At 33.6% G+C, this 23,106-nt stretch overlaps 1 long non-coding RNA gene across 3 annotated transcripts; it reads right to left on the bottom strand.

Moving 5' to 3' along the window:
• Window positions 1-5,777: 5,777 nt before the first annotated feature.
• Window positions 5,778-9,116, bottom strand: LOC141706340 (uncharacterized). 3 transcript variants are annotated; one of them, XR_012568772.1, is made up of 6 exons: window positions 9,035-9,116; window positions 8,515-8,574; window positions 7,050-7,747; window positions 6,713-6,754; window positions 6,069-6,517; window positions 5,778-5,987 (listed from the first exon to the last, which is right to left on the bottom strand). It is a non-coding gene; the product is annotated as an uncharacterized LOC141706340 (long non-coding RNA). The 3 variants fall into 3 exon arrangements; XR_012568773.1 differs by having other exon boundaries at window positions 5,778-6,326; window positions 6,421-6,517; XR_012568771.1 differs by having other exon boundaries at window positions 5,778-6,517.
• Window positions 9,117-23,106: the final 13,990 nt, after the last annotated feature.

The following is a 23,106-nucleotide window of genomic DNA, read 5'->3' as shown; positions in this document are numbered from 1 at the left end:
GTAGAGTTTTGGCTGTGATAGGAGTGTGCAAATGTTGGTAATTATGTAAGATATGTAATTTTATCTTTAATTAAACGGAATTAACGTGTTTTTAAATTAATTATATATATGTTTTTATTGTTTTGAAAAGTGTTAATAATTTTTTTTAAAAGGTGTTAACCAACTAATCAAATTATTTTATATTTTATTTATAATAATATACTATAGATGTGTATTATTTAGTCAAAGTTTGAATTTTATTTTAGGTTGAAAGTCAAACAGTGGGCATTGTCTAAAATCGATTTCATACCCACGGTCAACACAACTGTTTGCTTCATTTTGTTGAAAATCAAAATAATGGCTTTTTGGCTTTGGATGACAGCCCAGAGTCAAATTTTTCAACTAATGTACGTACAAACGTAATCCCTCCTCATTTTAAAAGTCCACTGTATAAAATAAAAATTTACTAAAATATTTGTCATGTTTCCTTAACCTATACAAGTTTTAAAATTTTAATTTAGCTAAAAGACCCTACTCATAAATATCCTTATATAGAAATTCAAAATATATATTATTTTATAATTTTGTCTATGTATATATATATATATATATATATTTACTTTTTTGTTGGAGTATATGTAATTAATTTAATAAATAAAAATTAAATTGTTTTATTATGTAAAAATGAGAAAATGAATATTAAATCTTCAATATCTTAATATATGTAAAATTTACATACTGGACTATTAAAAAGGGACGGAGGAATCTATTAAACTCTTCAACTTTAACAAATATCGATGGTTGGTTGTTTGAGACCCGTGCATACACGGAGATGTAGGGGAGTGGTCTATAAAAAAGTCACGCTTACTTTAAGATCATATGATCTCACGTACCTAAACCATTTCCAACCGGTGTAATTTTTATATTAAAAATTATATTATTTTTAAATTATATTTCAATCCATCAATACTAAATTTTACAACATTTTTATATTATATAAATTATTTTATTATTAAAATACAAAAATAAATTTAAAAGTAATTAAAGTTTTAGGATACAAATACAACAAATTTATTTTTAATAAACGAATATAAGAGCAACATAAAAATATACAAAAACTCTAAAAATTTATTTAGTGTGACATGTAATATCCCGTAATTTTTTTAGAATTCGATTAATAATAGAATAATAGAAAAAAGTATTAAAATTTGATTAAGATTATGATTTAAAATTGAATTAGAATAACATGCCTAAAATTTGGATCAGATTCTAATATGGATAACTTGTAGGTTAAGAAATAGGGTTTTGTATCGTTATAAATACATTCTATTAGTCTTCCTCGTTTTAATCATTAAAATTCGTAGGTCTTTATTCATAAAATTCAGCAGTCTTGTAAAATTCGTAGAAAATTCATCTTAAGTCAGAATTCAGTGATCCTGGACTTTTCGGAAAGCTCTTTTCGTTCTCTACAACTTTCGTGTTTCGTGTTTTCCAAGAAATCGTCGTTTAGAGGGTCAAAAAAGCTATATTCAGATCTGGTCAGGCTCTGGGGTAAGTATTTTTTTGACTTACTTTTATATTCGGAAAAGTTTTGATACTCTGATTTTCGAATTTCGTATAAGATAAAAGAATTCTGTTTCGAACTGTATAAGAAATAAGATACGAGAATCTTTTGAAACTCAGTCTCTACGTTTTCGAACCCGTTCGTAATTTACGTTATAGTTCCGGAACTAGCCGTAGATACCCTTAGTAGGCGCACAAGTGTGCAACTTTAGATACCTATTAAGGGCGCGTAATTATTGAACTTTAGATGCCGGCCACTGGCAAAGTGTGGTATATAAGAATAAGAATAAGAATTAGATGCCGGCTACTGGCAAAGTGTGGCCGTAGATCAAGACTGTGGTATTTATAAGAATTATCGTTTCGTTATGTTTTACTCTGTTCTGATCTGTTATAAAAATCTGATCTCTTCTGTTTTAAATTCTGAATTTTAAAATATAAAACTTTGGGTTGGATTTATTTTAGAAATTGTTTTTACAAAATTATTATCGTTTTGAGAAAATTTATTTTATTAAAAACACCCATTATTTTCCGGTTAAATAGTTAGTCAATTTGTACTTGCTGGGCTGTATAGCTCATTACTTACGATTTCAGATTTCGTCCGAGATTCGAGTTGAATAGCATTGGAGTTCGAGGACCTTAGTTTTGGAGTAGATTGACTTTTGGGATTCCGTTACCTGTGCTTTTGTAATAGTCTCCTTTGTAATTGAATTGTGGATTAGTAAATTGGATTTTATATTAGTTTTGATTTAGATTTAATGGTCCGAAAGTACGGGTCGTTACAGACATCAATTTTTATTTAATGTAACATCAAAAATGGTTTAATTTTTGGAGTTGAGTTAAGATTGATATCCAAAACTCCTTTCCAACCCCGTTATCTTGGATTACGGACAGGATAACGGGGAGGATACTTTATTTCAGTTAAATTTACTAAAATTTGATCGAAATTTTTTAATATTTTTATAATGAAATAAAATAAAAAAATTAAATTACCGGAAAGTAAATTTAATCTACTTTAATATATAATTTTAATTTTTTTAAAATAATATAAGAATAATATTTATTCTTTGATAAAAATTGGTCAATTTGACTTTTATAAAAGAAAATGAGATAATTAAAATGAGATGGAGAGAATATTAATATTCTAGATGAGTTGACTTTTAGAGTTGATGGTTTTTTTAAAATTTTATTGACAATCCTAAATAAAAGGGCGACTCTATAAATTTAATAATAGTTTTCATAATCAATACATCATTGTTTTCGGGACAATAATGAAAGAAATAGGATTGGAATAAATTGCGTGGGAGAAAGTGGTACAGGCAAATGCGATTGAGGTAGGTAGAGACGTGGGCGGAGAGAAGACTTGCTTGCATTTATACAATCTAGTACTACCCGTTATCCAAGAGTTGGATGGCTCTATAAGAGAATCACCTTTGAGATATTTTAAAATAAATAATGTAAAATATTATTTTCAGATCAGTTTTTTTATTTTGAGAGTGGGGATAATATGAAAAAATAAAATTATCCTTACATTATATTTCTTTATTTGCTATTGTCTATGCAAGTGGGCAGATTTTTTCTTTTCAAATTTTGATTGTTGTGGAAATAAAAATTTGATCTGAAAAGTATAGTTTCCTAAAAAATTTATAACTTAAATTAATAAATGTAATATAATTAATAATTAAATTATTACTTTTAAGTTATGTATAGATAATATAATTTATAAGTTAATGATGTATTTGATAAAATTGTAACTTATAATTTAAAATATTTCTAAAAAAATTAAAAAAAATTAACATAATAATTTGAACACATGAAGATTGTTATGGATTGAAAATTAGGGTGTATTAACTGCTGTATTTATTACTAGGGTTCGTGAGTTTCGAGACTCGATTTGACTGCTCTTGTTTTTCTTGACTCGATATGCCTTAACAAGATTCCTACGTACCTTGCTGATTGCCAATGATCAAGACAAAAAATATAGTTCTGATCTGTGGGGTGAGGCCCCTTATATAGATGTTGGGAGTCCTTGAATTGAACTAAGGTTAGAAGACTGGGTGGACAAGTCTCTGAATTAGAATGGACTTTGGAGTCCTGTGAAGTAGGAAACTGATTCCTTATCCTATGAGATTTCTAGGAGGCCAATCTCCAAGGAATTAGGAGGCCAAATTCCAAGGAATTGTATCCTTAATTGAATTTATTTATCAGCTTATTTATTCTTTATTAATTAATTACGAAATTAATTAATATTCAGGCTTTGGGCCCTTTCTAATGGGCTTAACTTTCAGCCCAATTCTGGTATATTTAATGCAATATTAATTACGCAGTCAGGGTTTATTTTATTCCCTATCATTTGCCCCCCAACTTCTGGGAAACCGTAAAAGGTCTCTCAGATGTTAAGTTCGTTTGTTCCCTTATAGGGTATCGTTTTTACGTAAAGTGTGGAGCGACCTACACATTTACAACAATTTGCCTTGTACGTGGCTTCAGGGTTGTTTTGGAACCTCCCCATTACTTTCTTTACCTTAACATTATTATTTAGGAATTTTTTGGTATTTTTTCTTAATTTTCGGGAATTTTCTCTAATTTTCAGGAATTTTCCCTTAATTTATGGGATTTTTCCTTAATTTCCATGAATTTTCCCTTTAATTTCTGGAATTTTCCTTAATTTCCAAGAATTTTCTCTAATTTTCAGGAATTTATTCTTAATTTTCATAATTTTTCCAATTTTTAGCCTTTTCCGACCAGGATCCTAGTCATTTGGACGAACTGGATCCTAGTCGAAATTCTGGCCAGCTCCTGGGGCCTGGTCAAAAAATTTCGACTAGGATTCAAGAGCTGAATTTCGACCAGGTTCCTAGTCGATTCAATGACCTGGATTCTGGTCGAAATTCTGGCCAGCTCCTGGGGCCTGGTCGTATATTTTTGACTAGGATTCACGAGATGGATTTTGACTAGGATCCTAGTCGATTGAATGACCTAGGTTTCAGTCAAAATCTTGATCTTTTTTGGTTTCCAATCGAAATAAAAAGACCAGGATTCACGACCAAGAATTCGACTTGGATCCTAGTTGTTTGTGTTGGGAATATATTGTGAACTTGATGATAAGTTAAACAAAACACCGTAGTAGATTTAACTTAGTGAATTTGTAGCTCTTGACGAAGTTTTATTATAGTCCCGACGGATGATCTTTATAGTCTCGACGGATGATAACTGAACATCCATCGAGAGTGTAGCTTGTGTAACAATAAGTATTGTAGCACTTTTCTACAAACAACAATATTTTAGTCTAGTAGATTTTGTAGGATTCTCTAAGTCATGTTGACTACTAGATTGATATACAGAATAGGTTGGCTAATTGTAAATATGAGATGTCTTGTAATTCTGTATAAGTGAAATGGAGTTAAGTGACAAATAGACTCCCGATGGATGATCTACAAGGCTCTCGACGGATGATCAACATATTCCCGATCAACATAATCCTGACGGATGATCATATTCAAAATAGATGTTGATAGTGACAACACAGTCACATGCGTCGGGTGTTTGCAAAATGAAAGTGGCAGACTGTTAAGCAAGATTTTGAGAACAAAGAAGCATTACCATTTGTATGCAAATGTGAAGATATTCAAAGATGCTGGATAGAGTAATGTAGTAGCATGATATTAGACTAGATTCATTTTGTTTTATTGTCTTGTCTTATTATCATATAACTTGGTGATATATAAACCAAGAGTAGCAAGTAGAACAAGTAACTGAGTAAGCTTATTTTCCAGAGAAATAGATAAGGCTGTATTTGTTTACACTACGCCATAAGTGGGCTACTGTAATGCCTAAATGGTGTTACAATAGGCCCGAAACGTGTTATAATAGGTCAATTGTAACACCAGAGGCGTTACGTATACGAGCATTACAATAGACACCCTAACGTAACACTTCACTGATCTATTATAACAGAGAGGAAAATGTTACAATAGGCACCTACTGTAACACTAACCGGGCCAAATGTAACGTAAAATGAGTGATACAATAGCTTGATCAAGATTGCATAAGTGGGGCCCACATGCCCTACCGTAACACTCTATTGTATCTATTGTAACACAAATTTGTTGTAATTAACCAACAGATTTTATAATGCCACGCTATATCTAAATATACTTCATACTAGAATAGGAAAAAGCAACGGTTAATATTAAAATTTTTAAAATACATGCTCTGTGTATACAACAATCCTAATACCAAAATAAAATCTCCAATACCTATCTAAAATACTACAAAAACTAACTAAAATTACAACAATTTGATCGATCAGTTACAACTGCAATTTAAAATAGTTGAATCAACAGATCATTAAAATTCATTATCAAAGCTTGGTGACTGCGGCGTAAACCTAAGAAAATGACTCTGCTAAAAACACGTGATAATGTGTATTGACCTTGTTCCTGAATCTGCACATTAGAATACGAATGAGAAAAAGGCACAGAAACTAGCAAAGGAAAGAATGAAAATTGATGGTTTTTAAACTTTACCTGCAATGAATGACAAAAATCAACAGATGGTTTGGTTTGTTACTTCCCACATACTTGTTCAGCATTAAAATATAGTGTGACATTATGATCAAGCCCCCTGTCATTTTCTCTGTAACATCATTCTCCCTAACCCCTTGTTCGTTATCATATCTTGAAACCAAATAAAATTAAATCAAATTTGCTTTATAGCTCATAGGTAAGTATCTGTTGGGAACGCAAGACCTGAGCAGATCCACCTTGACTGTTTTCATGAATATTCTGTATTTTTTAAATAAATAAATATGTTCTGCTTTGGACTATTCTGAATAGTTAATAAATTCTTTGAAAGAAATCGCTTATCTTTCAATCGTACCTTATCACATAAACATTCAGCTCTTGCGTTAATCTCAGCACCTAAACCTGGAGCTTTGGTTTTTGGTTTGATCACAACTGCCTTTTTCTTGAACACCCTAATACAAGACATTGAGAATTCGCAACTGTCATAATTATTTTTTATGTTGCCTTTTACTTTATAAATTCTTCACATAATTATGTTTTCACAGAAAATCAAATCACATCAAGTAGTTGAAACAACCATGGTAAATAAAAACCCTGCTCTAATATAAAATCCTAAAATTAACAACATCAAGATCATAGGTTTTTACCAAAATTCCAACAACCCTGCTTTAAGAAACCAAAACAAATACCTGAAAAATAAAAATAAACATAAACCCAGTAAAATACATAAATATCTTGTATATTCTAAAAAACAAAAAGAAAAAACCATAAATTCAACAAGCGGAAGTAAGAGAAATCTAATAAAAAATGAAAAAAATAAGCAATAACTGTAAAAAAAACTAAACAAGCCTCTGTGGACACCATCAAGCTTAATCTGAAGAATGGATGATTATTACAGCTTAAATGACCTCAAGAAACCACATTAAATCAAAATCTGGTAAAACACAGTGACTTTACTTCATAAGACATGAGTTGTCAATTTACCTTGTCAGGAGGTATGTCTTTCACCTACTGAACCTTCAATTCTATTGAGAAATTGCTCATATCTGCCAAGACGCCTTTAAGTTGAATAGTACTAGGAAAATCTCCTCGGTATCTCCCAAATATGATTAATGGGCTCTCTAATAGAAGGCCAAGTATATATGAAGGATACAACTGCACAACTATCAGAAAATCATAACTGAGATTCTATAAGATTATTCAGAATCAGATCTAAGTAAATGTAACTAAAAAATTAAAGAAGTTAAAGCACAAAAATGGCTGCTCATTTCACGACATGGACAAGGTAATAAGGGAAACTGTATTACATATCTTACGAAGTTCCGAGAAAGAAGCAATATACATTACAATTTAGTAAAATGTTAATGGTCAAAGGTATAAGAATGCAGAACTACGTGACTGCATGTGTGTAGTGTTCATTGCAATGTACAACCTATGATGAATCCATGATACCAAATGAAACCACGTCTTATTAGTACATCTTTGTTAAGAAATTGAAGTAGGATACGCTTGGGACTAGACAACACTAATTATTCTGAAAGTTAGTGAGAAATTAACTCAATGCATAATGCTTACCTCAAGATCATCAAGATCAAGATTGTCTAAATTGTTGATGCTAATGTTTGCTAGAATGGTGTAGAAAGTCCTGGTAAAGAAACCTTTCGTTCGAACTTCAATCGAATCTTAACAAGCATCAAAGATATTTCCAGAGTAGATTATTAGGCTTTTCACTAATATCCTCAACATTAATTTAAAATCAGTAGATAGTATTATTTTTGAAATGAAAAGAAGGCAGTAACTAGATGGATTAATGGAAACTCATACATTAGCATCTAGAGAAAGAAAAGGCAATATATCTACAAGAAAAATTATTACTGTTACAAGTGATCCCACCATACTAAGCATTAGAGAAAATCTGATACAGTGTTAAAACTGGTTCTATATATATGAGAACAAATTTAGAACTACTTAATCCGGTGTAGGGGCACGGATATGCATTAGTACAGATACATGTATGTATGACACTGAATTTTCGATTTTGCTGTCCAAAAATGAATTTTAGCAAAAAAATAAAACTAACCAACTTACAGATACTATAAAAGTAAAAAATAAATAGATGTCCTACTGTCAGGCTTACAATGAGGTGGATATATTGGCATTCATAGCTAAGCGAAACTTAACATACGTGTTAGCTAAACTATAATAGTGCAGTGTTCGGTCATTTGGCTTACACGTTCCTTCTGAACTTTAGTTGCTTCATCTTCATTTCGCATATTCTCACTCTGAAGCACTTTCACACTAATTTCAAGATTAGAAATTGCATCTTCTAGCTCTTTTTTCCTAGTCCCTAGACTTTCAAGCTCATCAATATCTACATCTGGAGTTAAATAGCAGTAAATATTAGTAAAAAGTACAAATATACTTTATATATTTGTATATTTAAACTCACCAAATCAAAAATTTTAAAGATAACATCCTGATATCTTGCTTTCGCCTCCTCCGCAAGTGCCTAACAAGTATAAAATCCAATCCGTTTCATTTCACCATACACATTTATGAATAAAATTAATTAATCACATAAAACATCAATACAGAGAGATTATAATTCAACAAGAATCAACTTAAAATGGTGTATAACTAATTTCGCAGCTGAATCCGGTAATCGAGACACCTAATTAGTCAAAATACCTAATTAGTACCCTAATTACTCAAACATCCAACTCAAACACCTTAATTAGTCAAATAAAAATTAATTACTAATCGAACCAGAGAGAAGAAGATGTTAAGAAGTTCAAAACCATAAATATTACTCCAAATCAAACAAAAAACTAAAATTGAGAAATCTAACCAGAATAAAGAAGAAAAGTTTGTAATCGTTGTTGTAGTCAGTACAAGAGAGAGATGAAGAGAGAGAAGGGAGAGAGAGAGAAATAGAGAGAGAGAGAGAGAGAGAGAGAAAGAGAGAGTACCTTCAGGGAACAAGTGAAGCCGAGAGAGGAGGCTGAGACTGAGGGTTTGAGATTGAGAGAGATTTGTCCGAGAATGTGTTTTCATTTGGGGGGAATATACCGCCCAAATATTTCAGTTAGTAAATTGTGCATATTTTTTATATTTTTTATATTTTTTAATTATTCTTGATTAAATAGGAAAATAAAAAAAGTCTTTGAATTTATGCATAAAAAATTCTAGATTTAAATCATATTATATGTTACATTGATCATTCACTAGTAAATCAAAATATAATTTAATACTAATTTATGATAATATTTCTATTTTTTTATTTTTAAAAATTAAAAAAGTATCTAATGTAACACTAGTTGTTGGTGTTACATGTTGTGCAACACCGGAAATTCTCCGCAACACTAGTTTTATAGCTATTGTAGCACGACAAGAGAGGTGTTACAATAGGCCAAAAATCTATTAGCTAATTTAACGCACCTTGTAACACCTGCATTACATTAGCTCACTTATGGCGTAGTGTTAGAATTTCTCTGCAAATTTGTTTGTTCACTAGTAAAGCATCTGTGTGTTATTTAAAGCATCACAGAATTCTCAATCTGATATATATATATATATATATATATATATATATATATATCTAGTGGATAAATTCAAATCCACCAAAAAGTTTTAAATCTTTGTGTTGTATTACTTAGTGTTTTGATTTCTATTATTCTTCCATTGTGCATTAGTGCAAATCAAACACTATTATATATATTAAGTTAAAACATTTTTAAAATCTCAAAAAGTAGCCAAATTACATTCAACCCCCTTCTGTAATTCTTGTTGTATTGTTTGGGAATAACAATTGGAATCAGAGCAAGCTCTTGAAGCACAAAGAGTGTAAAGATCACAACGAATCAACAAGATGAACAAGAAGGATGTTGGAGTAAAGATTCCATTTTTGGACAAAGACAACTATCACCACTGGAAGGTGAAGATGCACCTACATCTTCTCTCTCAAGATGAAGTTTATGTGGACTGCATTGATAGAGGTCATCATGTCCCTATGAGAGCTGCTACAGAAAATGAACCATCAGTTCCAAAGTCTAGGCATGAATGGTCTGATCCAGACATTGAGCAAGTTAGGAAAGATAAAAAGGCCATGAATATACTGTTTAATGGTGTTGATGGTGATATGTTTAACAACATCATTAACTGTAAAACAGCCAAAAAGTTTTGGGACTCAATACAGATTATTTGTGAGGGTACTGAGCAAGTAAAAGAGAACAAGATGCAACTCTTAATTCAGCATTATGAGCACTTCCACTGTGAAGAAAGTGAGTCACTCACTGATATTTTCAGTAGGTTTCAAAAACTGTTGAATGCTCTAAAACTGCAAGGAAGGGTCTATCAAACAAAAGACTCTAACCTCAAGTTCCTTAGATCTCTCCCAAAGGAGTGGAAGCCAATGACAGTCTCATTAAGAAATTCACAAGATTACAAGGAGTTCACCTTGGAAAGACTGTATGGCATTCTAAAAACCTATGAGCTTGAAATAGAGCAAGATGAAAAGATGGAGAAGGGAAGAAAGAATGGAGGATTCATTGCACTAGTTGCTAAGTTAGAGAAGGAGAAAGAGATGAAGGTGGAAGCTGTTGAATCTACATCAAAGGTCTATGAAAGCAAGGGTCAAGGGCTGGTAGCTGAAAATGAAGAACAGTTGAGCCAAGATGAAATGGATGATATAGATGAGCATCTATCATTCTTATTCAAGAGGTTTTTCAAGCTCAAATTCAAGAAGAATTTTGGAGCGGCCAAGCCAAATAGAAACATGGTTGATAATTCAAAATTCAAGTGTTTCAAATTTGGCTTAGCAGGGCATTTTACCAGTGAGTGCAGAAATCCTGATTCTGGTAAAAAGAAGTTTGAGCATGTTGACTATAAACAGAAATACTTTGAGTTGCTCAAACAAAAAGAAAGGGCTTCCATAACTCAGGAGAATGACTGGGCTGCAGATGGATTGGATGAAGATGAAGAAATGAACTATGTCAATCTAGCCCTAATATCCAATGTGACGCCCTCCAAACCCGGGTCAGAAGTATGGGGTCCACAACACACACATACAATATATAAACCTGTATATGAAATATTATCGTCAATGACCCTACTTTACACAACCACGGATCGTAATAGGTTAAAGTATGAAAACAAGCCACAACCTTAACTTTTATTACGTCACTCCAAATCCCAACTAGTTTAACTTACAACTGATAAAGAAATTATTCTTACAAGCTTGCATATCTCAACTATAATATAAAGCTTCTGTCGGCTTGATTCATCTCGTCCTACAATCCTAGCTCGCACATTGGACTGGGAAACCTTGCTATCAATCATTTCCTTTTTAACTGTAAAATCATATAAATTATTCGCAAGAGTGAGCTAACTAGCTCAACAAGTCATAATAACAATAACTAAGGTTAAACAATGGTCAAATGGGAGGATTCAGAAGAATCAAGTTCCTTCTTAAACAATCATTAGAATTGGATATTTATTTTAAAATTTTAAAACCAAGGTTAGGCTGTTGATCAGTCACGCACTAACCCCGAGCAAGGCATACGACTATGCTCTATAAACAGGATCCAAAGATAAACGTTGGTACTTGGACTAGGTTTAAGGAGTTATTTTTGGAAAAATATTACCCCCGGTATATGCAGAAGCAGATGGAGATGAGATTCTTGGAATTGAAACAAGGAAGTATGACAGTCTTGGAATATGAGAAGAAGTTTACAAAATTGTCAAGATTTGTGACCAAGTATGTGGATACTGATGGATTTTTAAATGCAGCGGGGCGTGGAAAAACACTTTTACACAAACAAAATCCAAATAAAAGCATATAAATCGTGAATAAAAATTCGAGGGATCGAATCTAACCTTTTAAAATAATTCGGAGACAACGATCAGAGATCCTTAGCAGTTGCTCCTCAAGTGTGAAGCACTCCACCGGTATCCACCAAGAAAACGACTTTTAGGAGGAGGAGGAGGTGGAGAGAATTTGGTTTTCTAAAACTTTTGGGTTTCTCGGGTTAGAATAAAATAGGGTCTATAATTGTGTATTTATAGGCAAAATTTTCAGCTGAAATTTTCCCATAAATATTATTATTATTATCCCATTTATTATTCTCATTAATAATTAAAACACCTTTTAATTATTAATCCTTTTTCTAAACACTTTAGAAATAATTCTCTCTCTTGATTTAATTTCCAAAAATTAAATCCTTTAATTAATAATATTAAGAACTTTTCTTAATTAATTTATAATCAATTAAATCTCATTTAATCAATTATTAAATTTGCCAATTAATTATATATTTCATAAATAAATAATTATTAGCCATTATTAATTAATTCCTCCACCATAAAATCATTCTCTTTTTATGGTGTGACCCTGTAGGTTCAATATTAAGCCGGTAGTAGAAATAAATAATAATAAAACTATTTTATCATTATTTATATAAATTCTCTAATTTATTAAATATGATTAATTAATTAATCACATTTATTCTACATCGTGAGTGATGCTTCTCAACATATCGCGACTATCCGGATAATATGAATTCACTGCTTAGAATACCAAGAACCTGTCAGTGAATAGTTACCGTACAATAAACTCCTTCTACCCTACAATGTCCCGATTAAATACAAGGCATGGATCTTGTGTCAAGCCTATCTAATTTAATCACTTGCTTACCATTTACTATGCGTAGTTCTATGCAAATTAGAAACTCCTTTCTAATTTCATTCACTCTGGCCAGAGATTCCTGAACTAGCATAAGTGGATCAGCCTTGAACATTCGCTTCCTTCACTGGAAGGGGTAGATCCTTTATTGATCATACACTATCTTCGTGTACAAATTCCTATACCCAGAAGAGCCCTAATAATTGTCCCTGGAGACTAAGAACTAAACCAAAGCATAGTTCAGTGTACACAAGATGACTATGATGACCTCAAGTCTAAGGATACTTGTACAACTATCACTTAGTGAACAACTGCTGACACGTGAGTGAACTCCATCAGTTGTTCAGCTGTACGAGTCATGTTCAGTGAACTTATTCCATAATAAGCACCTACATACTAGCTATAGTGTCACCACACAAATGTCTGTGAGAACAGACATCCTTCATAATGAAGCAAGCATAGTATGTACCGATCTTTGCGGATTATTAATTACCAGTTAGTAATCCTACGACCAGGAACTATTTAAGTTCAGAGTTATCATCTTTTTAGGTCTCACTATTATGATCTCATCATAATCCATAAAAAGCTTTACTCTAAACTATGGTATATCTTATTTAAACACTTAAATAGATAAAGCCCGTAATAAAAACAAAACAAGTCTTTATTAATATCAATAAAATCAAAACAGATTACATAAAAGTTATTCCTAAATCCTAATACATGATTGGACTTAGGACATATTCCTTTTAATCTCCCACTTGTACTAAAGCCAATCACTCTGGTATCTAATACCCATCTCATCTTTATGACGATCAAAGTGACTTTCAAAAAGTAGCTTTGTGAGTGGGTCTGCTATGTTGTTATGTGTGTCATCTCTAATTCAATACAATACAAGAAATGTTATCGCGCTCCCACTAACCCTTTTGTAGAGGCATGGTTCATCCACATTTTTGATAAAATCAAACTCTTTGATTGTCTCATCAAAACGGATGTTCCATCTACGAGAAGCTTGCTTTAAATCACATTAATCGCAAGCAAAATCCGAACTGATTTTAACAGGGCTACAGGTAAAAGGTTTCATCAAAGTCAATCCATTGCCTTTGTTTGAATTCTTTTGCCACAAGCCTGGCCTTATAGGTCTCCACCTGGCCATCTGCTATAATCTATCTTTTGTATACCGTATACATAGATTCCATTCTGGATTTTATGGCACTATACCATTTCTCTGAGTCAACACTACTCATAGCCTCATTATAGGTCACAGGGTCGTCATCATCAAATGATTGACAACTCATTGTCATTCTCAATGACAAGGCCATATTACCTCTCAGGTTGGCGAGATACTCTCCCTGACCTATGAATGGGCTGTTCCACAAAAGGTTGTTCAGTCAGAACAGATGTTTCCACTCGATCTGTAGTAGTTTGTGCTTCTTGAACTTCATTAAGTTCAATTTTGCTCCTACTGTTTCCTTCAAGGATAAACTCATTTTCCAAGAAGGTAGCATGTCTGGAGATAAACACCCGATGATCGGTGCAAAAGTAATACCCTAAAGTTTCTTTAGGATATACCACAATACTACATTTTACGGATCGATATTCCAGCTTATCTGGGTCAACTTACTTGACATAAGCTGGACATCCCCAAATCTTAACGTGTTTAAGACTCGGTTTCCTTTCTTTCCATATCTCATACGAAGTTTGAGGAACAGATTTTGGAAGGCACCTTATTCAGTAAATATGCTGAGGTTTCCAATTCATAACCCCATAGGAATATTGGAAGATTTGCATAGCTCATCATGGACCAAACTATGTCTAACAAAGTTCGATTTCTCCTTTCAGATACCAATCTGGAGGCGTCCACTGGGAGACTATACCATTTACTTTGAGATAATCTAGAAACTCTCCATTCAAGTATTCACCACCTCGATCTAATCGAAGAATTATAATACTATGTTTGGTTGTTTCTCCACTTCATACTTATATTCTTTGAACTTTTCAAAGGCCTCAGACTTGTTTCATCAAACACATATCCGAATCCAGATCTATCATCTATGAAAGTAATGAAGTATGAAAATTCACCCATGGCTTGCATAGACATTGGTCCATATACATCTGTGTGTACCATTCCTAGCAATTTTGCAGCCCTCTCTCCATGTCTACTAAATGGAGGCTGCAATGCCACTATAAAGTGAGATTTTCATCATCCCTTTTATTTTATTAGTTTGTTCAATCTGAAGTAAATTATGTCACATATATACAGACCATTATTTAAAGTACCACGTCCATAAAGAATATTATCTCTAAGAATAGATCATTCATTATTCTCAATAATAAATGAAAATCCAGCCAAGTCTAACATGGGAATAATATTCCTCACAATCGAGGGAACAAAATAACAATTATTTCAAACAATGGTCTTGCCCGTAGGCCTATGTAAATGAAATGATTCTACATCTTCAGCAGCAACTCTTGCTCCATTTCCATCAGTAGAATCACCTCCTCTTCCTCAAGAGTCCTACTTCTCTTTGGTCCCTGCAACAAATTGTAGATATGAGAACCACAGGCGGTATCTAATACCCAAGTAGAAATGACATATTCACTTCTATCATGAACATACCTGAATCAGAAGCGGTAGTCTCACTACCCTTCTTCTTCAATTTTGCAAGGTAAACCTTGCAGTTCCTCTTCCAGTGCCCCACCTTATTACAGTGAAAGCAAACAACTTTGCTCTTGGGGTCTTCAGCTTTTGGTGGAACCGGCGTTTTCTCACCTACTTTCTTCTTCTTGGAAGAGTTCCTCTTCCTTTTCTTAGGATTGGAACCTTCACCAATTAGAAGAACAGAACTCTTCTTAGGGGAAAATTCGATTCCGCAGTCTTCAACATGTTGTGGAGTTCAGGCAGGCTGGCATCCAACTTATTCATGTGAAAGTTCACAACAAACTGCGAGAACGAACTCGGAAGCGATTGCAAGACCAAGTCTTGGCTCAGCTCCCCATCCATGGCAAAACCAAGTTGTCCAAGACGTTCAATCAAATTGATCATCTTAAGTACATGGTCATGCACAGATGATCCCTCAGACATCCTACACCCGAACAGCTCCTTTGATATCTCATATCGAGCTGTCCTCCCCGCCACATCATACAACTCTTGTAGATGCATGAGGATAGTGTGAGCATCCATATGCTCATGTTGCTTCTGTAGCTCAATGTTCATGGAAGCTAGCATGATGCATTAAGCAACATTTGCATCATCTATCCACTTACGATACACAACGTGTTCATCATTATGTGCATCACTAGCAGGTTCAGTAGGCTTAGGTGAGTCAATCACGTATTCCAGCTTCTCAATCCTGAGAACAATTCTCAAGTTTCAAAGCCAGTCAGCATAATTAGGACCAGTCAATTTGTGAGCATCTAGTATGCTCCTGAGTGATAGTGCAGAAGACATAACGTACAAAGTAAATCTGTAAATGATAAACACATAACAACATTTAGCAAATATTCGATTTCATTTTAAAACACTATATGAATCGGGTCTTTACTCATAAGTGGCTCCCACTAGTTTTCCTAATTTATTCAACCCCCTACGTGAAAAATTAAGCATTCATAATGCTAGTGGGAATAGGGATCCTACATTCCATCACACAACCCCGGCTGTGGCACGAAACTCCATGTAATGTTTAATAGGCAGACAACTCTTGTCAGTTACATCTAATGTTATTCCCTAATCAAACTTTAGCCTCTTGAATAATTGAGTCACGGCTGTGGCACGACAAACTCAATATTCTAAGTCAAGTCTAACCCAACATTCCGTACAATTGAATCAGTCCCCAAAAGCCCACAGCTGTGGCACGTAACGACCTTTAGATTCTTATTCAATGTACACATCTCTATGTAATAGACAAGTATTTCTTATTTCGAAATCAAAGCCCTCGGCTGTGGCACGAAACGACAATGATTCAAAAATAAGAACTACTTTCTATCATGTTGGAAGGCTATGACCGACACAAGCCCGTTGTATCATTGGCCAATTACTACTTGATATTATTTAATTTTAGAGGGATTATATTACGTCACAATCATAATCATATTATAAAGAGATTCTTCCTTTTAAATTAAATATTTCAAATCAATAATCAATAATCAGATGATTCCCAGATCGGGTGGAGCATTGTCAAGAGGCGTCACTTAATAACCCTTTCTTACAGATAGAAATCTGTTGTTGACAGAATCATCCTTTCTCTCATATCGAAAATTCATATTCAATTACGTGTTTCACAAACACAAGAATCTCATGATTGTATTCATAATATTATTCTTAAGGTTATGAAACAATTTCACTATACTAGGTTGTCTAACAAACGCCTTATGTTTATTTAAGTTCACCTAAATCTATCATCGCATGATAAACTAAGCATATATCACATATATCAACATGAATAAACATCAAGGTAGGCATGTTACATCATCTAGCACATTAGTCTAAGCATTATACATCTCTATGTATCACATGAAGCATTTAAAATCAATTTAAACGATCAAAATCAGCTTTAAAACACTTCATGAAATATAAACAGTTCAAAACTTTTATATAAACTAAAATTGATCACACCATTAGATCCGTCTCGAAAAAACGAATCCAACGGTATATTGCACGCCCAAAACGGAGTTACGAAACTCCCAAAATTTTTACCACAGATCTATATGCATACAACCTATGCTCTGATGCCATTGATGGATTTTTAAACGCAGCGGGGCGTGGAAAAACACTTTTACACAAACAAAATCCAAATAAAAGCATATAAATCGTGAATAAAAATTCGAGGGATCGAATCTAACCTTTTAAAATAATTCGGAGACAACGATCAGAGATCCTTAGCAGTTGCTCCTCAAGTGTGAAGCACTCCACCGGTATCCACCAAGAAAATGACTTTTAGGAGGAGGAGGAGGTGGAGAGAATTTGGTTTTCTAAAACTTTTGGGTTTCTCGGTTTAGAATAAAATAGGATCTATAATTGTGTATTTATAGGCAAAATTTTCAGCTGAAATTTTCCCATAAATATTATTATTATTATTATTATCCCATTTATTATTCTCATTAATAATTAAAATACCTTTTAATTATTAATCCTTTTTCTAAACACTTTAGAAATAATTCTCTCTCTTGATTTAATTTCCAAAAATTAAATCCTTTAATTAATAATATTAAGAACTTTTCTTAATTAATTTATAATCAATTAAATCTCATTTAATCAATTATTAAATTTGCCAATTAATTATTTATTTCATAAATAAATAATTATTAGCCATTATTAATTAATTCCTCCACCATAAAATCATTCTCTTTTTATGGTGTGACCCTGTAGGTTCAATATTAAGCCGGTAGTAGAAATAATTAATAATAAAACTATTTTATCATTATTTATATAAATTCTCTAATTTATTAAATATGATTAATTAATTAATCACATTTATTCTACATCATGAGTGATGCTTCTCAACATATCGCGACTATCCGGATAATATGAATTCACTGCTTAGAATACTAAGAACCTGTCAGTGAATAGTTACCGTACAATAAACCCTTTCTACCCTACAATGTCCCGATTAAATACAAGGCATGGATCTTGTGTCAAGCCTATCTAATTTAATCACTTGCTTACCATTTACTATGCGTAGTTCTATGCAAATTAGAAACTCCTTTCTAATTTCATTCACTCTGGCCAGAGATTCCTGAACTAGCATAAGTGGATCAGCCTTGAACATTCGCTTCCTTCACTGGAAGGGGTAGATCCTTTATTGATCATACACTATCTTTGTGTACAAATTCCTATACCCAGAAGAGCCCTAATAATTGTCCCTGGAGACTAAGAACTAAACCAAAGCATAGTTCAGTGTACACAAGATGACTATGATGACCTCAAGTCTAAGGATACTTGTACAACTATCACTTAGTGAACAACTGCTGACACGTGAGTGAACTCCATCAGTTGTTCAGCTGTGCGAGTCATGTTCAGTGAACTTATTCCATAATAAGCACCTACATACTAGCTATAGTGTCACCACACAAATATCTATGAGAACAGACATCCTTCATAATGAAGCAAGCATAGTATGTACCGATCTTTGCGGATTATTAATTACCAGTTAGTAATCCTACGACCAGGAACTATTTAAGTTCAGAGTTATCATCTTTTTAGGTCTCACTATTATGATCTCATCATAATCCATAAAAAGCTTTACTCTAAACTATGGTATATCTTATTTAAACACTTAAATAGATAAAGCCCGTAATAAAAACAAAACAAGTCTTTATTAATATCAATGAAATCAAAACAGATTACATAAAAGTTATTCCTAAATCCTAATACATGATTGGACTTAGGACATATTCCTTTCAGATACTGATGAAGAGAAGGCTCAGAGAATTCAACAAGGGCTCGAATACTGGGTTCGAGATAGAGTGTCAATGTTTGAGATTGGTACCAATATCGGGGTAGTTCAGAATGCGACATTGATTGAAAGTAATGGAGCACAATCCAGAAAGGAAAAAGATAATAAGAAGAGGAAAGTGTTTCATCAAAAGGAGAGGTCAGAATCAGGATATCAGCAAGATAGAAATGTGAAGAGAATTGGATTTCAGGAAGGATGGAATGCACAAAACAAAGGGGAAGTGAAAAAGAGACAAGACAATAAAGGAAACCATCAACAGAATCAGGGACAAGCAAATGACGACAAACAACCAAGGGTCGAATATAGGCATTTTGGGAAGAAGCATTCGGGAATTTGTAACAAGCTCAACATGACATGTTATCGATGTAATCAGAAGGGACATTTGGCCAATGAGTGTAAGGTGAAGAAACCTAGAGTAACATGCTACAAGTGCGGGAAAGTTGGACATATCACCAAGGAGTGCAGGTCAACCAGATTGATAAAAAACATGATGAATATAGAAAGCACTAGCACCGCGGTACCACTAGAAATGTTGGCGTTACCTCCACCACCTACCGTGACTCCACAAGCGTCAGCAAGGACTTTTAATCTGAAAATGAAGGATGCTATTCAGAATTCCGAGGTGATAGCAGGTAAGCTTTCGATAAACAATGTTGAAGCTGAAGTATTGATTGATTCAGGAGCTACAAGGTCTTTCATATCAGAAACTTTTGCTAATGGATTAAACTGTGATAAGAAGAATATGAGTGAATTGATGAATAGAGTAATTACCAATCAAGAAAAGATAACTGTGAGTCAATTTTTCCCTCAATGTGAGATTGACATCTCCGGGCATAAGTTTTCAGTCGACTTGATACTTTTCAAATTAGGGGAGTTTGATATAATATTAGGAATGGATTGGTTAGGAAAGAGTAATGCTCAAATTGATTGTAGATCTAAGAAGGTCTATTTACGAGCAAAGAATGGGAATAAGGTGATATTTAACAGCCAGAAGCAAGAGCAACTATTTCTCACCGCTATACAAAGGAGCAAAGTGTTTTTCAAAGATTAACTTGAGGTCGGGATACCACCAGTTAAAGATCAAACCAGAGGATATCCCAAAGATGACATTTAGGACAAGATACGAACATTATGAGTTTTTGGTAATGCCGTTCAGATTAACCAATGCCCCTGCAACTTTTATGGACTTAATGAATCGATTTTTCGAGAAATACTTGGACCAGTTTGTTGTGGTAATCATTGATGATATTCTAATATATTCGAAGACGGAAGAAGAGCACGAGCAGCACTTGTGGATAAATATGGAGATTCTTAGACAAGAGAGGTTGTATGAAAAGTTCTCAAAGTGTGAGTTTTTGTTAAGAAAAGTTCAATTTTTAGGGCATATAATTGGAAGCGAAGGAATTAAAGTGGACCCCACGAAGATAGAAATGAATTACTTGAAGATCAGTTCAGTGCTAGAGGAACAAACATCTTTCATTCAGTTACTCAAGTAATCTAGAAATACAGTATTTGATCCTGAAAACTATTAGCATTATTTACAAGTCCTGGTACTTTACTTTTTCTAGTTGTTAGTTGAGTTATCCTCTCTATTTAATTTGTTTGTCAGGTTTAACAATCAAATAGGGGGAGATTGTTGGTGAGACTGCGTAGCTGTATAAACAGTTACGTAATAACTCAACACGAGAACAATACTAGAACATGACATGTTAATAATACTACGACTACACAAGAAATTAGGATGAATGATGACAAGGAAAATGCAAAGAATCAAAAGATTAGAAGAAGTCTTGAAGTCTGTTTACAGGTCACTGAAAGAAGTTCATTAATATGTTCATGCCTCAGTGAAGAATAAAGGTTAAAGACTTTCAGGGTTTCAGAAATGATGAAGATTCAGTGTATAAAATGCTACAAAAAGATTTCAGCGTATTGGCATTGATTTAAGATAGATAGTGTACGAAGCATAGGAATCTGAAGAATTGAAGACATGGTATAAACAGAGGTTAAAGAAGACAGCTGCAGTCTTGAAGTTACACTCACTGACATGAGCTCATTTATATGTTCAACTGTCGGTGAAGAACAGTGAATGAAGTATCCAAGATTGTAGTAGCAATGAAGACGCTGTTTAAAGTACCAGAAAGGATCCCAGTGAAAGTACAGTTATTTATTAACGGTCAGTGTTAGAAGTAATGGATATTCAACCAATCTGTATCAACTCAAAAACACAAGACAAATTGAATTAGGTTCTCTCAATACTAGTTGTTTGTGAACCAGATCAGTGCACCAAACATCAGTATACAAGAAGGGATTTTAATTCAAGTATAGAAGAAGGTGTTGATACAGTGAAGAATGGCAAAACAGAAGCAAAATATTCAAAGGCAGAAGACTCTTCACTCTGGTCACCATAGAAGTGTAAGTATGGTCGCCATAGAGCTCCAATGGTTGCCATAGGGCTCCAGTGGTCGCCATAGGGCTCCAGTGGTCGCCATAGGGCTCCAGTGGTCGTCATAGGGCTCCAGTGGTCGCCATAGGGCTCCAGTGGTCGCCATAGGGCTCCAGTGGTCGCCATAGGGCTCCAGTGGTCGCCATAGAGCTCAATTGGTTGTCATAGAGCTCAATTGGTCACCATAGAGCCACACAGATGCTGGTCACCATAGAAGAAAAGCCAAAGGATACTCTAGTCGCCATAGAACACTTGATTGATTTTCTAGTGAATTATACAACAGCAGTTCAAGGATATTTGTGGACACAAAGCTACCACCTGTCCAAATGAATTGAAAGTCTACACAGAGAAACAGAATATATAACAATTAAAATTATTATTGTTAAGAAGTTCTGTTCATCTTCTCTCTCACGGGAGGTGATGTAAACAAGAAATAAAGAGAATACAGAAAAGTTCAGCATATTGATATCCGTTTAACTTCTCACCGGAGAAATGTTATAGTGCCTGATGTAACTCTTGTATATTCAAAGGGGCATTATAATCATTATCCGGTAATTAAATCCTTAGACAAATAAAATCTAGATCATTGTATAGGATTTGATTTGTAAATCTTTGTAGTAGCTAGGAACTTTGTTGTTCTTAGATTGTAGCTGGTTAATTTATTTACCGGAGTGTAGCAACACCCATCGAGGATTTATATACGAATATATATTTTCCCGAATATCTTGTGTTCCTCGTTTTATTGTTCCAAACACTATTTCTCTCAAGAACACGAAACCACTAACCGAGCACTAAATCTTTTATCCACTAAAGATTCGAAAGAATTTTTAATTTAGTGATTATCGTATTCAACCCCCCTTCTATGATAATTCGGGACCTAACAGAAGATTGACTTGGATTTGAGCCAGAAGGTTTTTGTTCATCATTCTTCTGCTCATCATCATCCTTGCCACTTCTTAGATTAAACTGAGTAGGTGGAAAGATGCTGTCAGTATTTACAAGATATATGTCTAAGATCTGTATCATCTCCACATCCTCATGCTTCTTGTTTCTTTTATACTTTAGATCAGACTGTAAAGTCATGATCAGCCTCATATTTGATCCGACACAGTGTTTTTGGAACAAGGAGATGTTTGCTCTGTTTGGTTGTTGGTCAAATGTAGACTACTCCTTTGTTTGGATACAAATAGGCTTTAGGAAAAGCTGCTATATGTGCCTTTTTGAGCTCATGGAGAAGTTGAGTGTCTTCTGGAATAACTGGATTCACTCTGTCAATCATTACATCCAGTTCAGATGCTCTTAAAGTTTGTAGATTTGTAAGAGTCACCTGAAGACACCTGTCCACACCACCATCATTAACGTTCACAACAATCCTTTTCTCCAAGAAGTTATCAATTTTCACAACCACTGCCCTGATGAAGTTGATGTTCTTGGACAAAGCTTTCTTGTAGGTCACATAATTATTTT

This window comes from Apium graveolens, chromosome 2 (assembly GCF_009905375.1).
Source record: "Apium graveolens cultivar Ventura chromosome 2, ASM990537v1, whole genome shotgun sequence".
In the NCBI taxonomy this organism is placed as follows: Eukaryota; Viridiplantae; Streptophyta; class Magnoliopsida; order Apiales; family Apiaceae; genus Apium; species Apium graveolens.
The sequence above is the reverse complement of the archived record's forward strand: the minus strand, read 5'-3'. Positions and strand labels throughout refer to the sequence as shown.